We start from the raw sequence: 17,446 nt of genomic DNA on the forward strand, positions 1-17,446 counted from the left end.
TCTATATATCTATATCTATATAGTGTGAGGACAAAGAATAGAAATAGAAACACTAAGACCTTGGGGCGCCTGGGTGGCTCAGTCGGTTGAGTGTCCGACCTCAGCTCAGATCACTATCTCGCGGTCCGTGAGTTCGAGCCCCGCATCGGGCTCTGGGGTGATGGCTCAGAGCCTGGAGCCTGCTTCCGATTCTGTGTCTCCCTCTCTCTCTGCCCCTCCCCCGTTCATGCTCTGTCTCTCTCTGTCTCAAAAATAAATAAAACGTTAAAAAAAAAATTAAAAAAAAAAAAAACACTAAGACCTTACAGATCAATAGGAAAACTGTATACATGAATGGTCAATTAACAAAATAAATTCATAAGTGCCTGGTACATGTTTTACTAATATTCAAACTCATTAATAATGAAATGAAGACAAATGAGATATTTCCAGTGGATCTAATTAGCCAATTTGTTTAAAATGCAAATTAACTCCATTGGTGAGGGTAGAGTGAAATGAACACTCATCCTGTTGGGGATCTAAATTAGGACAAAGATTTTGGAAAGTTATTTGTCAAATCATAACAAGAAATTTTCGCATGACCTAAATTAATAATCTCCTTTCTGGAAATTATAAGGAGATATTCCAGAATACAAACATTTATATGAAATAATAATAAGGGAAGTGAAAAAGCTCCCCAAACTGGAATACCTTTCTCATACAAATGCAATTGTACTTTGTATCACATTTATTTGTTTATGGGCATTTCCTCTGTGTGGTTCATTATACTTGGTTTGGAGTTGTAAGGATCACAAAGATGGGGAATTCATGAAATTTGCCCTAAGAAGTTCACAATCCACTGTGTCATTCTTTTACTTACAAACATTAATAGTTGAGAGGTTGCTGCAATATCATAAAATAACAAGATGTTTGTGGAGCTTGTCAATTAAATTTCCTATGATTTCCTTTGCTGATAGAAATGAAGAAGAAATCTGCACATTGAATGCAATGTCAAATAAAATATTAATGAAAAAGAGACCTTGCAAAGTTTGAGTAATAATTATTGAAAAACTCCCATGTATTATTTAACCTTTAAAGATCCCAATTTATTACTAAATAGTTATGACTTGAGGAAATCGTCCCAATTGTAACATATGTGGCCAACTTATTCTTTAGACTTGAACTAGTTCTTACTTGGACCATAAACAGTTTTCATTATTTTGAAGGTTGTCAGAATCTTGATTATCTTAAGAGGCTTAAATTCCACAGTAACATGAACTTGCAAAGCTGTTCCCTTTTCATAGGTAGTCTGGGTGGAGAAAATACCAGAAGCAAATGAAGATAACAATTACAATTATTCATTTGTTTCATGGCTGGTGTTATACTAACAAGCAATTTTAGAACTAGGAGTTCATTGCTCCCAAACACAGAAAGTGACATGGAACTGTTAATCATTAGTATTTAATGCTATCTAACCATGTTAGAACACCCATGTTACAAGGAAAAGAGCTAATTTTGTTTTAAATTATCTACTTTAGGGCCACTTAGATCAGCTACCTGAAGCAATGTCACTAATGAAGAAATGGCTATAGTTCTGGTGACCATGAGAACTAATTTTTAAAATGCATAGAAAAAGTTTGGAAGGAAATCCACTAAAATATTAACTGTGATAATCTTTGGAAGGTGAAATTATGGGTGATTTCCCTCTTTCTAGTTTTTTATGTTTTCTAAGTGTTTTACAATGGGAATGTATTGCTTTAATAATCCAAAAGGAAAATAGAACCCTTTTAAGAAGTATTGCTAAATTCATAATTGAGTCAACCAGTTACTGTACAGTCCTTATGCAATCAATACATTGCATACTGCATACAATATATTGCATGAGTATGGTCATTAACAGTGAAATAACCCAAAAGGATGGATAAGCACTTCTGTCTGGAGACTGTCTTAGGGGTGGCAACAAGGTACAGTTATTTGGAGGGCTCATATGATACAGCTTCAACACAATGACCAGGTGCTCTTAGCAAGGAAGTCAGAATTCTTTGCCAAATAATTCCAATTCTCTCTTCTGGCCATACGATGGCATTGTACTTCCGGGCCCCCTTGTGGTTGAATAGGGCCGTGTGACTGATTCAGACAAGTGAACTATGAGAAGTAACACGTGTCTTTGCACACTGGATTTTTTTTATGCACCAATGTAAGATATTCCAGAGCCTGCTGTCCCTCGGGCACAGCAACAGGCAAGACTTGATACTGCGGCTACTCTATCAGTCTGAGTGCTTGAGAGATTCCAGTGAACAGAACACTTCTGGAATAAGAAATAGACTTTGTAGTTATACACCACTGAGATTTTGGGGGTGATTTGTTACTGCAGCATAGCTTAGCCTGACATGGTAAATAAACTTTGTTTTAAGCCTCACATTTGGAGGTGGCTATTCTGAATGATATACTGCATGCCTCAGTGAGTCTATCTGTGGCAGCATTGTTTCCTAAAGTGTTTTTCCTTCACACCTGAATTACTCAGTACTCATAATTATTATGATATGCCAGGTGAATACATTTCATTGTAAATGAATACTTACCTCTATTGCTTCTCAGAGTAACAGTGAATTTTGTTTTGCTTTTAATTTTTTTTATTATGGAAAATGTCAATCACATGTAAAAGTAGAATAGTACAATAACCCTCTCAGCTTCAGTATCAACAACTCATGGTCACATCTTATTTCGTAAGATGTACATTCACCCACCCTACCCTTCCCCCCACAGCTGGATAATTTGGAGGCAAATCATTTATCATATCTTTTCATCTCTAAATTTTCTCCCTGTGTATTTAAAAGATGAGTACTTTACAAAGTAGAAATAATAATGCAATGAATTCCCTCATATCCAATACCACCATCTAACTTCAATGTGGACAAACTTGTTTCATGTATACCTTTACCCATGCATATTATTTTGAAGCATATATAATATGTCATATCATTTCATCCATAAATATTTCAATATGTATTTCTACAATAAAATTGCTCTTTGCGAAAACATAATAATATTATTTTCACACCTGAGGATTTAACAATAATTCTCTAATAATGCCAAATATTTAGGCATTGGTGTTCATATTTCTAATTATTTCATAAATTTTATAATTTTTAAATTGTGTGAATCAAAATCCAATTAAAGTCAACATTTTTAGATTGATTTCTAATAATGTTCTCTCTCTTTTGTTCCTTACACCTTATTTTTTGAAAAAAAAACATGTCTTTTGGCCTGTGGAATTATCAGGATTTGGACTTTGGCTTTCCCCACAGTATCTTTTAACATGTTCCTCTTGCCTGTGTGTTTTGTTTTTTTTTTTTTTTTTCAACGTTTTTTATTTATTTTTGGGACAGAGAGAGACAGAGCATGAACGGGGGAGGGGCAGAGAGAGAGGGAGACACAGAATCGGAAACAGGCTCCAGGCTCTGAGCCATCAGCCCAGAGCCTGACGCGGGGCTCGAACTCACGGACTGCAAGATCGTGACCTGGCTGAAGTCGGACGCTTAACCGACTGCGCCACCCAGGCGCCCCTTGCCTGTGTGTTTCTTGTAAGCTCATAGCCACATCTGGAAGTTTGGTTTGGTACAGGTTTAATGTTTTCGCAATGCCGTCCCATAAGTGGTGTTATATACTTCCAACAGATACATAATATCTTATTGGCCTCTTTCCATGATGTTAGCAACCATTGATAGTCACCACTTGGATTCACTCTTTCATTTGGGTTTGCAAAATGGTGACATCCTATTTTTTCTTTTTTATTCATTATTGGAACTAAATTCCAATAGATAAAAATTCCCTCAACAGCTGTTTAGTTTTCCCAGAATATAGTTCATATAGAAAGGAAAGTTAAATATTTGACCTTTTACTTTAGTGTTTTCAGAAAAATGAGTTGCCTCCCTTGTATCCTCTAAAGGAGACTAATGGTGGGGGGAGGGGGATTAATATATGTAAGTTAAATATATGTGTATGTATGTATATGTGTATGTATGATACTACACCAGTTCTCTAGATTTTTTGTGTAAACAAACTTAAGCATTTCACCATTGTTCATCCCAATATTTAACGCTATAATGAACACATGTCATACTTATTGCCTTAATCATAATACAAAAAAATATTAAAATGGTCAAAGGAATCATAATTAAATTTAAATCAGATTAGGATTTTTTTTAATTCTAATGTTAGATTTCTACTTTTTTCTATTAAGTCAAAAAACAAATCAATAAGATTTTTAAAACTAATAGTTGCTTTTATATAAATAAGGATAGTCACATCTGAATTCATCTGCAAAAATTTTGAAGACATAGGCATGTCATATTAGTACACACACTAATTTTATATTTAGAAGCTGGCATAAGGAAACTCACCAGAGCTAAAATGTGTTCAGATTGAGTTAACAATTTCAGGCAATCGAAAGAGAGAAGAAACAACTGTTGATGATCCAATTCCACTACCACTTAGCATGTAAACTGGAGACAGAAAGAGAACTGAAATTCAAATCAGAGAAGTGAAATTATTCTCCTTGTCAGTTGCTTGAATAATATTTTTTTAAGAATAAGCTCAAAAGAAATGTTAATGTGCTTTCTGAGTTACATAAGTTTAATCCTGTGCCATAATTAGGAGAAAAATTGAACTAGGGTTATCATCTTCTCTATGTACATTTGAGAAAAGAGATCACATTTGCAAACATTGGGAAAACTCTAGCTTTCTTCAGCGGGAAATAAGACAAATAACCCACCACTGGGTGGCAGAGACCACGTCCTGAGGGCCTGTAGTGACCCTCTCAGAATGTGGCAATGAGAAGCACACCCTGAAGTCAGTGGGAAATTTCCCGTGACATGCATCTCTGAGCCTGCCTGACATTTCGTGCCCAAGAGTCAGGCTCCAGGGCTGTATAGCAGCATCTTGCAAGCAAGAGAGCAATGGCAAAGAGGGCTAAGCAATGGAGAACCTAGAATAGCACAACCACACTGTTTTGACAATACTGAAGTCCAGGATTAGTGCAGGACCTCCCCAAAACAGGAAAGGGAGTTTCAAAAATGATTGGTTGAATTTTCCCTCCAACCTCAGAACAGATTACATTTTATTTAAGAAATATGGGAATGTGATATTTCTTTTATCCTGGCGTAGAATAAACTTCATGCCCATTGTATGTAACTTTATAATAGTGATTCCTTGATAAAAAAAAAAAAAAGCACATAAATGGAACAGAAATCCTGTCCTTTATGATGAGAGATAATGATGTTTCTGTCAGACTTTTTTTTTTTTTTTTTTTTTTGGTAACAGATTGAGTAGTTAGTTCAAAAGTGAATTTTTTATATAAAATTTCTTTGACTTCTTCAAATCAAGAAAAAGAAATAGTAATAACCAGAAGAATCTTTTCTGCACACTTTGCAATGTGCCTTACTATTTAAAAAAAAAAAAACAATGCAGGGGTGCCTGGGTGGCTCAGTCAGTTAGGCTTGCGTCTTTGGTTCAGGTCGTGATCTCGCAGTTCATGGGTTTGAGCCCTGCATCCGGCTCTGTGCTGACAGCTCAGAGCCTGGAGCCTGCTTTGGATTCTGTGTTTCCCTCTCTGTCTGCCCCTCCCCCACTTGCTCTCTGTCTCTCTTGCCCTCTCTCTCTCAAAAATAAATAAACATTAAAAAAATTTTTTGTAAACAGTAGAATTATGGACTCAGACTTTTACAACACAAATTAAACTCTATGCATATATATATATATATATATATATACACATACATACATACATATAATGTGTGTGTATATATATATATATAGTTAAGCAGATTAGAGATATATATGTACAGTTAAACAGGTTAAAATATATATACACAGTTAAATAGGTTTTAACAAAGTATGTAAGTATGCATTAAGTAAGAAAAGGGAATCATCATCTGCCTCATTTTTCCTCTTGAAGTAAGGTTTTGCAAAATTGTCTGCTGTGATTGACCAGTGATATACAAGGAGACTGGATAATATAGGACCACATTTCCTCATGTGGGATTTCTCTCTGTTACAGTCATTTCCATGCCCATTTCCTTCTTAACATCAAGGACTCCTGGACAGGATGCCTGGTCTCAAATAAACACTATTATTTCTCCCAAATAGAATCTTCTTCAATGACTCCTATTTTCATCTCAATAATGGTTTGTCATTTCTGTTACAGTCTGGGCTTTTCTTGCTGTCCTTCTATATATAGTTAGATTTAGAGTTGACTAAGGATGTTAGTAGCCTTCAAAATATCAGAGGCTTGAACTAGATGCTTATTTTTCTTTTGCTTTAACATCCAGATACAAGTAGTGTAGGAATGCCATGGAACTCTCTTCTGTGAAGTGAGTGCAGACTTTGGATTCTTCTAGTTTTTTACTCTATCATCTGAGGCCTCTATCCTGATGGTCCAAGATGGCTCTTTAGCTCCAGCAAGAAGAAGGAAAAAGACACAGTGGGTCAAAGGGCATGTAAGACATTTCTTAAGGAAGGGTCTCTGAAGCTGTTACAGGATACTGTTATTTGTATCCATTGATTAGAACTTACTCTCCTGGCCACATACAATTGCAAGGAAGAATGGGGAATTGTCTTCATTTTGGGAGCCCTGTGCCCAGCTGGAAATTCTAATGGAAGAATGGATATTGGGAGGAAATAGCAATACCTCTGCTACCCTCTGTTTGAACCATGGTACCTTTGAGAACTCCCTTGTTGCAAGAACACAATAATATTTTATCAAGCAGCAAGGATCTGAGCAAGCTCTGCATGATTACTGTAACTCTAGAATAAAGGCTGACTTTTCAGTCATACTGGAGCACCCTATTGAGGATTACGTTGTCAGTGTTTAATCTTCACCTGCAAAGTCAAATACAAAACCTTCTCTCCACCCCTCCCTTTCTTTTCCTCATCACATCTTTAGGAATATCTGCTCTTGCTGACTCACTTCCTCACCTCCTTTGTTTATCTTCAACCTTCTTCAGAATGGATTCTCCCAAATTACTCCACTATTCTTGCTAAGGCCAAGAGTTAACCCATAAAACTAAATTAGTCAGCTGTTTTTCCTGTCATCTTCCTGGGCTTCTCAGCATCGGGCAAAGCTGGCACTTCCTCTTTTTTGAAACCTCTTCTGTTGGATTCCATGACACAACATTCTTCCAGAGGCTCCTTGTAAGTCTTCTTTGTGGAACTTCTCCTTGACCAGAACACAAAATGATGGATCTCCTAAGCCCAGTTCTAAGTTCTTCTGTTCTCTGCCATTACACATAGATGAATTCATCCACTGCAGGCTTCACTTATCATTGTGCATTGAGGATTCACTAAACTATGCTTATAGCTTGACCTTTATTCTGTTTTGCAATATCTCTTTTACTTTCAATGTCTGAGCAAGTAAGTGACTAATTTGTCTTTGATTAGCCAAAGCTGCTTCTTTATTATCCATCTGAATGCACAGAAATTTTTAAAAATGTATGAGCTTGTTAGTAAACCATAAACTCTATAGCCACATTAAGAGAAAAATATTATAACTAGCTTATCACCATAATGATTAATCTCTTATTCCTCAACTGACTTAAATAATTAGATATCTGCTGTTTCTCAGACACATTCTCTATATGTTATTGAGGATTAAAAAGAGAAATGAAAGAAAATGTCTCTTTATTGGGAATTTAGAAATATAATTGAGGGTCACCTAGGTGGCTCAGTTGGTTTAAGCGTCTGACTCTTCATTTCAGCTTGGATTATGACCTCATGGTTCATGGTCTGAGCCCCACTTGGGATTCTCTCTCTCCCTCTCTCTCTCTGCCCCTCCCCTACTCATGTTCGCTCGCACTCTCCCTCTCTCTCTCTCTCTCTCAAAAATAAATAAACTTCAAAAAATAATTGAGAATGAAGATATGCCTTAAATACACAGATATTTGCAACATATACATAATTATATATACACAAAGAGCAATGTTAAGCCCTTCTAGGGATAAGTATTAGTTTATATAATGGGTCTGTGCCTTAGTTCAGTTATTTATAAAATAAAGATAACAATAACACAAGATTGTTGTAGAGATTAAATGACTAATCTACATAGGAGTGTCTCAAAAGTTACAAGAATTCCACATAACACAGATACCTAATAAAACAGATATTTTTGAGCTCTACCTCTCACAGTTTTGTTCTCCACGAGACATTATTAAATTTTTTTAATGTTTTATTCACTTTTTGAGATAGAGAGGAAAAAGACAGAGACGGAGCATGAGCAGGGGAGGGGCAGACAGAGAGGGAGACACAGAATCCAAAGCAGGCTCCAGGCACCAGGGTGTCAGCACAGGGCCCAAACCTGTGAACTTCAAGATCATGACCTGAGCTGAAGTCAGAGGCCTAACCAACTGAGCCACCCAGAAGCCCCTCCATGAGATGTTATTGCAGGTTGTCTATAGTTGTTTTGAAGTTTTTTTCAGACCAAAATGATCGTTGTGGGTGTTCTGGTGTGGAACACTGAGATAGCAGGTGACTAGCTATTCAAGTGTTAGAGCTATTCAAATGTACTTTTTAAGGAAAAGGAAAATCACTGGTTTTGTCCTCTGATACCTAGTCATATGACCTACTTATATGCAGATTTGAAGGTCTTCTATTCTACCATGCCCACTTGCAATTAGAACCCATCATCAGCTGCAGAATACCTGCATTCCTGGGGGCTCCTCAGATTTTATATTTGAATTTTCTGCTGGTGAACTCATATTGAAATCTTAGTTGAGAGAATAGTTCTTGAGAAATCATCTATGGTAATGTTTTTTCCTTGGATTAAATTACATCCTGAGAAGCAACACTTGAACTAAATTACTTAGCCCCTTGTAAAATCACCAATGCTAATTTGAGTTTTAATATTATATTCCCAGCTTTTACCAAAATTATTATAACACATAGTGATGTAAAATTTGGTCTTGTTTGTTATTAAGCAAAACCAGACCATTTCATTGCTCAGTGAGTTCGTTTTATCTTTGTGTCTATTGTCAGAAATTGCTATAAGAATTTAAAACCTGAAAGAACGATGTGTATGTCTTAAGGAACAAGTATGCTTCTTCCTATCTAAAAGTTATGAAACCTGACTTAGTTTGGTCCTGTTTTGGTTTGCTACTGGCTTCCAGGAAGTTAAAAGGCAAATCAAATGATCAATCACACTAAGTCCATCACTATTATGATCACTTTTTACCTTCTTTCATGATTGATTCTATATTTCTATTTTATTGTGTATAAACAGATAGATGATAGATAGGATGGATAGATAGGTAGGTAGGTAGATAGATAGACAGACAGATAGATAGATAGATAACAGATAGACAGATCTCCCTTAGGATAAGCCACATAAAATATGTTAAGGAAAGATTTTCTTTTCTTCTACTGTTAATGTTAATGGAAAATGATCATTTCAGAGAGTCATTGTAAATACATAAGAAATATTGGATTGAGGATTAAAGGTTTAAGAAATTTAATAAAATATTTAGAATTATCTTCTTGGAATTTCAATACTGCAGTAACAAATATTTAAATGTATTCTAAAGTTCAATTTAATCTTTTTTGAAATGATCAACAAATAGATTTAAATCATGATTTGATTTGCATTACTAATTTACACATCATGAATTCTATTGAATAAAGTAAATTAGAATGCTTTTGCATATTGAAGATTTAGCAAGAACACAGTCTCTAACGAATATGAACTGCTTTCGTTAAATTGCAAGATCTCTTCAATTATAATCTTCTCCCATGCAGTTTTATATTTTTCTTAGGAAAGGCAATGCAACAAGGCTCAAACTGCCATAAAATTTTCATAGGGTTATAAAGCTAAAAATATTTTTAAAGGGTTATTTCATTAAAAATTTCTTTTTTTATTTTTTTTAATGTTTTATTTATTTTTGACAGAGAGAGAGAGACAGAGCATGAGCGGGGGAGGGTTAGAGAGAGAGGGAGATACGGAATCCGAAGCAGGTTCCAGGCTCTGAGCCATCAGCACAGAGCCCAATGCGGGGCTCGAACTCATGGACTGCGAGATCATGACCTGAGCCGAAGTCGGAGGCTCAACCGACTGAGCCCCCCAGGCGCCCCAAAAATTTCTTTAATTAAACTTAATATTAGATTTTGGGGGGGGGACAGAGAGAGACAGAGCATGAACGGGGGAGGGTCAGAGAGAGAGGGAGACACAGAATCGGAAACAGGCTCCAGGCTCCGAGCCATCAGCCCGGAGCCTGACGCGGGGCTCGAACTCACGGACCGCGAGATTGTGACCTGGCTGAAGTCGGACGCTTAACCGACTGCGCCACCCAGGCGCCCTAATATTAGATTTTTAAAATTATTTTATGAAGTTTTTTTACTTTATATTATTGAGACAGAGAGCGAGGGCACGCACATAAGTGGGGGAGGAGCAGAGAGAGAGGGAGACAGAGGATCCAAAGTAGGCTCTGAGCTGACAGCAGAGAGCCCAGTGTGGGGCTCGAACTCACAAATCGAGAGATCATGACCAGAGATGAAATCAAGATTCAGAGGCTTAGCCAATTGAACCACCCAGGTGTCCCATTTAGACTCTATATTTTAAAAAAAAATTATTTTTATTTTTTAATGTTTATTCTTGAGAGAGAGAAAGAGACAGAGCATGACCTGGGGAGGGGCAGAGAGAGAGGGAGACACAGAATCTGAAGCAGGCTCCAGGCTCTGATCTGTCAGTGTAGAGATTGATGTGGGGCTCAAATTCAGGAATTGTGAGATCATGACCTGAGCTAAAGTCAGACGCTTAATCAACTGAGCCATCCAGGCACCCTATTAGACTTTATATTTTAAAGCAGTTTTTAGATTTACAGAAAAAAATAGCAAAAAGTACAGCATTCCTATATATTCCCTTTTCTCTCACCCACAGCAATATTTCATTTTTAGTAAGAACAGTTAAAAAAAGTTTAAGCCAATGGATACCTAGGGGGATCACCCCCCCAAAAAAATAAATAAACTTTTTTTTTTTTTTAATGAGGGGGCACCTGGGTGGCTCAGTCAGTTAAGCATCTGACTTCAGTTCAGGTCATGATCTTGCAGTTTGTGAGTTCGAGCCTCACATCCGGCTCTCTGCTGTCAGCACAGAGGCAGCTCCTGATCCTCTGTCCCCCTCTCTTCTTCCCCTCCCCTGCTCGTTCATGCGCACTTTCTCTGTCTCCAAAAATAAATAAACATTAAAAAAAATGAGGAAGCTTCTTTCTTTAGAAGCCTCCAGCAAATCTAAAAAAAACAAAAGGATGATTTCATTATTACAATAAGTCATTGGCAGCTGTGACTTCCAATGACCTCCTTTGTTATTCTATTCATAGATGCTGCATGCATATTATTAATTAATGCATTAATTAATTAATTAAATGCATATCACAAGGGTAAGTGAAACATTACAATTATAGTATTGCTTAAACTGGACACACTGAAGTAAATATACCTATGTTTATAAAAAATATAAAAATTATACTTGATCACTGTTATTAGAATAATATTTTAAACATCCTCTTTAAGGAGCCTCTAATTTATCTGTTCTGATATTCTTTCTGTACATTTCATCCATTTGTGCCAATTTTAGTGCCTAGTTGTTTTTTTTTTTTTCTTTAAGATTTTATTTTTGGACACCTGGGTGGCTCAGCTGGTTAAATGTCTGACTTCAGCTTAGGTCATCTCATGGTTCGTGGGTTTGAGTCCCACACCAGGTTCTCTGCTGCCAGCAAGGAGTCTGCTTCTGATCCTGTCTTCCTCTTCTCTGCCTCTCCCCCACTTTCACGCTCTCTCTCTCTTTCAAAAATAAAATAAACATGTAAAAAAAATTATTTGTAGGTAATCTCTACACCCAACATGGAGCTGGAACTTACAACCCCTAGATTGTCTGATGCTATGAGGACTGAGCCAGCCAAACACGGCCCTACTTCTTTTTCTTGATGAATTGTTGCTCAAAGGCAATTTGGGGAATATCTGCCATTATATTAATTCCTCTTTCCTCTTCTGCGGAGTATTTTACTTTTCCCAATATTTTTTCTACCATCATAACCATAACTAAGTGTTCAGTTCAATGGTACTAAGTACATTCACATTGTTGTGCAACCCACCGCTACCATCCATCACCAGAATTCTTTTCATCTTGTAAAACTGAAACTCCATATCTCAGAGGATCAGAAGGAGCCAGGTTTAAGGGATATCCCAGCCCCTGGCAACCACCATTATGCTTTCTGTCTTTGCAAGTTTAACTATTCTGAGCACTTCATTTAGATAGAATCATACAGTATCTGTCTTCTTATGACTGGTTCATTTCACTTGGCATATTGTCCTCAAGTTTCATCTATATTGTAGTATATGTCAGCATTTCCTTCCTTTTTATGGTTGAATAATATTCCATTGTATATATGTACCACATTTTGCTTATCCATTCATCCATCAGTGGACACGGGGTTGCTTCCATGTTTTGGCTATTGTGAATACTGCTGCTGTGAACATGTTCATACTGCTTGCATGTGAACATCAAGTGTTTTTGAAGGAATGCTTATCAAGTGCCAGGGGCAATCCCAGAATAATTCTTGCCTAAATTCTTAGACTGAAGAGCAGATATGGTCTCCTGACCCCCAGTCCCTCTCAGGGCCTCACACTGTGCCTAGGGAAGTCTGTGATCTTTGTTCGCACATATGTAATGTGTGAAATTAACAATATGATGGAAATGTACATCAGAGTTTTGGATTTATGAGTAATTACTTTGGAATAATTATGGACTCAGATATTTCTGTGGGAAATCTCTAATTATTTGTATCTGCCAAGATTTTCTTTTCATCTAGTCAAAGAGTAACATACACAAAGTAACTATCACAAAGAGTAACATACTAATTTAGGGGGGTTGGGGAGAAGGTTGGGGGAAAGGAAGTGGGTAAATCTCAGTTAAGAGGTTTCTCAGAATCAAAGAAGGGAAGAAAGATGGGGTTTCACTATTCGATGTGCAGACTTTCAGTTAGTAATTTTTCTGGTTTTCAGTCCTGAGCCTCCTGAATTATGTAAAAAGTTACAAAAAGAGTGGTTTTTTAAAAGGACCTTTGAAAACAAAAAGTTCTAAAATTCAGCACATTAAAAACCAAATTCTGGCTATTCTTCCCGAATCTTCTCTTCTCACAGTTTTCCCATTTTGATAAATGGTGACTTTATACTCTTGGTTGCTCAAAGTAAACTTAGGCATCATAGTTCACTTGTCTCTTTCTTTCCCTTTTCCCTCACATTTACATCTGTCAATCACTAAGTCCTGTTGGCTCCGCCCTCACAATATATCCACTTCTCACCATCTGCTGCAAACCACCACCATCTCTAGTCTATGGCAGATTGCTCTACTAACATTTATTCCTGCTCTGTCGCCAACAAAGAATCTATATGTTATTTACTTGGACTAATATGCTAATATGCTCCACTTGCCTGTGTTTTTTTCATGCCATAGCTTTCTGCTCTGGACCTGACCACTGATGCTCTGATTTGTGGTACCTGTGAGACTCCTTCCAGTCAAATCGCAGTTTTGGAACCCACTACTTTAGGCCTCCCGTACACCAAATCTAGGGAGGGAGGGCTCTGCTGGTGAGGAAGAGAGAAGAGCAAAAGCAATAAACTATCTGCCCTGTAATTCTGTCCCAGGCCATGCCAACAGTTCCTCAGAAAATAACCATGACTGTCACTGTGCTGGTCATTTGTCTATTTGTCTTCAGATTTATTCCCTGTCCTTCCTCCATTCCACTGTGTATTGCAGCACCCTGACACCTGCCAAGTGCATTCCCCAGGCTCTTTGACAACTGGTTCCTAGTTAAGATGGACCACTGAGAAGACAGTGACTGGAGCTTGGAGGATGAGAAGTGGGAAAACCAAGGCATTTCTCCTTTCTCTCTTTGCTTTGTGTAACATCTCAGGCAGGGCTCCATCCCCACCATGGTTCCATCTCTCTCCAGGATTCCTAAGCCCTGGTTCCACCTCCTTCTCCCTCTGTCCCTCTGGCTGTTGGAGCAAGAGCAGTTTCCTGCTATTGGTAAACTCCAATGTGTTGCCTCGCTGACCTCTGATTGCCTTCTCAGCTCTCCCATCACTTTCATGACTTGTTCCCCACATTAAATTTTCTCTATTAAAATACCTTGGTTCTGGGGGCACCTGGGTGGCTGAGTCAATTCAGTGCCTGACTCCGGATTTCTGCTCAAGTCATGATCTCACGGTTCATAAGATTAAACCCCACGTTGGACTCTGTGCTGACAGAAGGGAGCCTGCTTGGGATTCTCTCTCTCCTTCTGCCAATCCCCCATTTGCACTCGATCTCTCTCTCTTAAAATAAGTAAAATTTAAAAAAGTAAAATACCTTGGTTCTATTTTCTGCCTCGACCTTAATACTGCCACCTTTCAAATTCTTGCCTTATTCTGCTAATACTGGCTCTAGTTTTATGCTTATAACCAGACTTTCCCCCAATACTAATATTTGTTTGCATTCATAGCTACCCTGAAGGTTTAAAACAAAATTGTCTACCTTCTATAAAAGTGGAGTTTGAGGGTGCCTTGGGGGTTTAATCAGTTAAGTGTCTGACTGTTAGTTTTGGCTCAGGTCATGATCTCACGTTCGTGGGATCGACCCCTCCATTGGGCTCTGTGCAGACAGTACAGAGCCTGCTTGGGATTCCCTCTCTTCTCTCTCTGCCCCTCCCTCTACTTGTGTGCATGCATTCTCGCACTCTCTCGCTCTCTCAAAGAAACATTAAAAATTAATAGTAATAAATGAAAGTGAAGTATGTTTAGAAGCATAGTCTATGTGTTCATTCTCAAGATTAGGGATAGCAGCTTCCATTTGGGCGAATCCCTATCACAGGTTGGATACTGAGCTAGACACTTTGCAAATGTTTTCTCAAATCTTCAAGATCACCTGTAAGGTAGTTACTACTCCCTGTTCATCAAAGGGGAAAACCGAGGCCCAGAGAAATGAAAGAACTTGACCAAGATTATGTAGCTTATACGTGGTGAGTCTTGGCTTCACACACATCTGCTTGATACAAGCAATTTCCTCTATCCCATTCCACTTTTCTAACATACGGCATGCCCACCTTCACATTAATCAGTGTTTGCTCATCCTTATGATTTTAACAAGCACAAATAGGTTTTATTATATATTATATATTTACATAGTAATTATAGGACCATGTGAAAGATATATGAATTTAGGACATATTAAGTCTAAGTGTAGAAAACTGTTTGATTAGGTCAACAATTGTACATGACTTCAAACGTCATCTCAACTATTTGTCACTTGAACCATGGAAACAATATTGAATCAATGAGTTAATTCTATCATGTAAAACTAATCATATGTTTCAGTATCCATTGAGCTCCATTATGAAGTTAAACCGGAATAGTCACTTACATTTATTTCACAAAAAATGCAGAAGCAAAACCGAAGCAGTTGCTTTATCTAATTACTGAACCCCTGTTTTGAACGGAGGAAGCTACTTCCTAAGAGAAACTGTCACATGCCTCTGAGAAACAGAAGATACATGGAGCCAGTTCTTAAGCACTGCAAGATTTAAACCCAAAAAGCATCCTACAATTATTTTATTTGCTCACAAAGTTGAGGGCATACACTCACAAGTTTGCACAATATTTTTTAAGAACCATGTCCAAAGAAACTAGAAAGGGGGCACCTGGGTGGCTCAGTCGGTTGAGTGTCTGACTTTGGCTCAGGTCATGATCTGGGTTCGTGGGTTTGAGCCCTGTGTCGAGCTCCGTGCTAACAGCTCAGAGCCTGGAGCCTACTTTGAATTCTGTCTCCCTTTCTCTCTGCCCCTCCCCCAGATGTGTGTGCTCGCTCTCTCTCTCTCTCTCTCTCCCTCTCTCTCTCAAAAATGAATAAACATTAAAAATATTATTTTTAATTCGAAGAAACCAGAAAGGAAAGTGTGACCCAAAGAAGTGCTAAGGCCAGGATTTCAAGTGGGAATTAACAACAGATGAGGAAAGAGTAAATTTTACTTGAAATAGAAAGCGAAACACAGGCCTACCTTTCCTCTTTTTGCTGTCAAATCCTTGAGCCCTGACATTCACCTTCAATAGTTACAAATCCTCAGAAGGAATTTGACCTAATTTCACAAATAACAGTTGGGTATAATCTGCATGTAGATTTGCACTTTGCAGGATCTTCTGTAAGAAATTAACATTCCATACTCTTTTTTTGCTGCTGCCTGGCACCCAACTGCTGCCAATCCCTTCCAGCACTGGCTGCTATAAGTTAAGAAATGACAAATGATTTACAATATATAATTGGGTAAAACACAAGCTTCCTATGATTTCATTCCCCTTGGTGGGGGGGGGGGAGTAAAACACCTCACAGTCTGCAGTCTTACCATATATAGTTTTTAATTTTTTTATGTTTATTTATTTTTGAAAGAGAGAGAGAGAGAGAGAGAGAGAGAGAGAGAGCACGAGCAGAGGAGGGGCAAAGAGAGAGGGAGACACAGAACCTGAAGCAGGCTCCAGGCTCTGAGCTGTCATCATGGAGCCTGACGTAGGGCTAGAACTCACAAACTCTAAGATCATGACCTGAGTTGAAGTCAGACGCTTAACCAACTGAGCCACCCAGGTGCCTCTCATCATATATTTTTAAGGCAAAAAAAAAAAAAAGATTTCTTGGATGATGATGTTTTTAAAATACTTGTGCCCCTAATCCCTTATATTAGCACAAGTGATCAGAAGTTAATTCTATACCATTGTTTATCCCAATGCAAAGTAAAGGTACATGGAGTTTAGTTCTGATTAACTCACCAAAAATGTGATAAAAATAAAGGATCCTTCATTTGATACTCACTTAACAGCTGATAATACATTTTTACTTTCAAAAAAAAAATCTGATTTCTACCATTTATTGGGGACATTCTGTTCACCATTTTAGTCTATGCTTATAAGGTATAAGCATATAAGCATCAAATTCTTTCATGTGGGACTTATTATAGAATTATTTTCTAGACTTCTAGTGACTGTAAAGTATATTCATTACAAAATAGATTTATTTTATATCTTATTTTTAGAGACTTCTATGGAAGACTTTACCATAACTTCTTATGATTCAGTGTTGCCTCTAAGAATATAGCTACTAATCCTGTTTTACTTACTCTAAGACCTTTTTTGCTGAGGTTTACTTTCTTTTCAGAAGGGCATGGTTTCAAGGCATTTAGCATTCCAGTCAGGAGTTAACAATGCATCCTTTAAAGATCTAGCATTAGGTCAGAAGTCAGCAGACCTGGGTTTAAGATCTGGCTCTACCACTAAGGTATATCATCTTGGGAAAGTGTTTTAACTTCTCCGGGCCTAAATTTCTACATCTCTACAGTGGAGTAATAATTACAGCCCCATGTCATTCAAAGGCTTCATGTGAAATAATGAAATGTATATAGAG

Source organism: Neofelis nebulosa, chromosome 1, assembly GCF_028018385.1.
Source record: "Neofelis nebulosa isolate mNeoNeb1 chromosome 1, mNeoNeb1.pri, whole genome shotgun sequence".
Classification (NCBI taxonomy): Eukaryota; Metazoa; Chordata; class Mammalia; order Carnivora; family Felidae; genus Neofelis; species Neofelis nebulosa.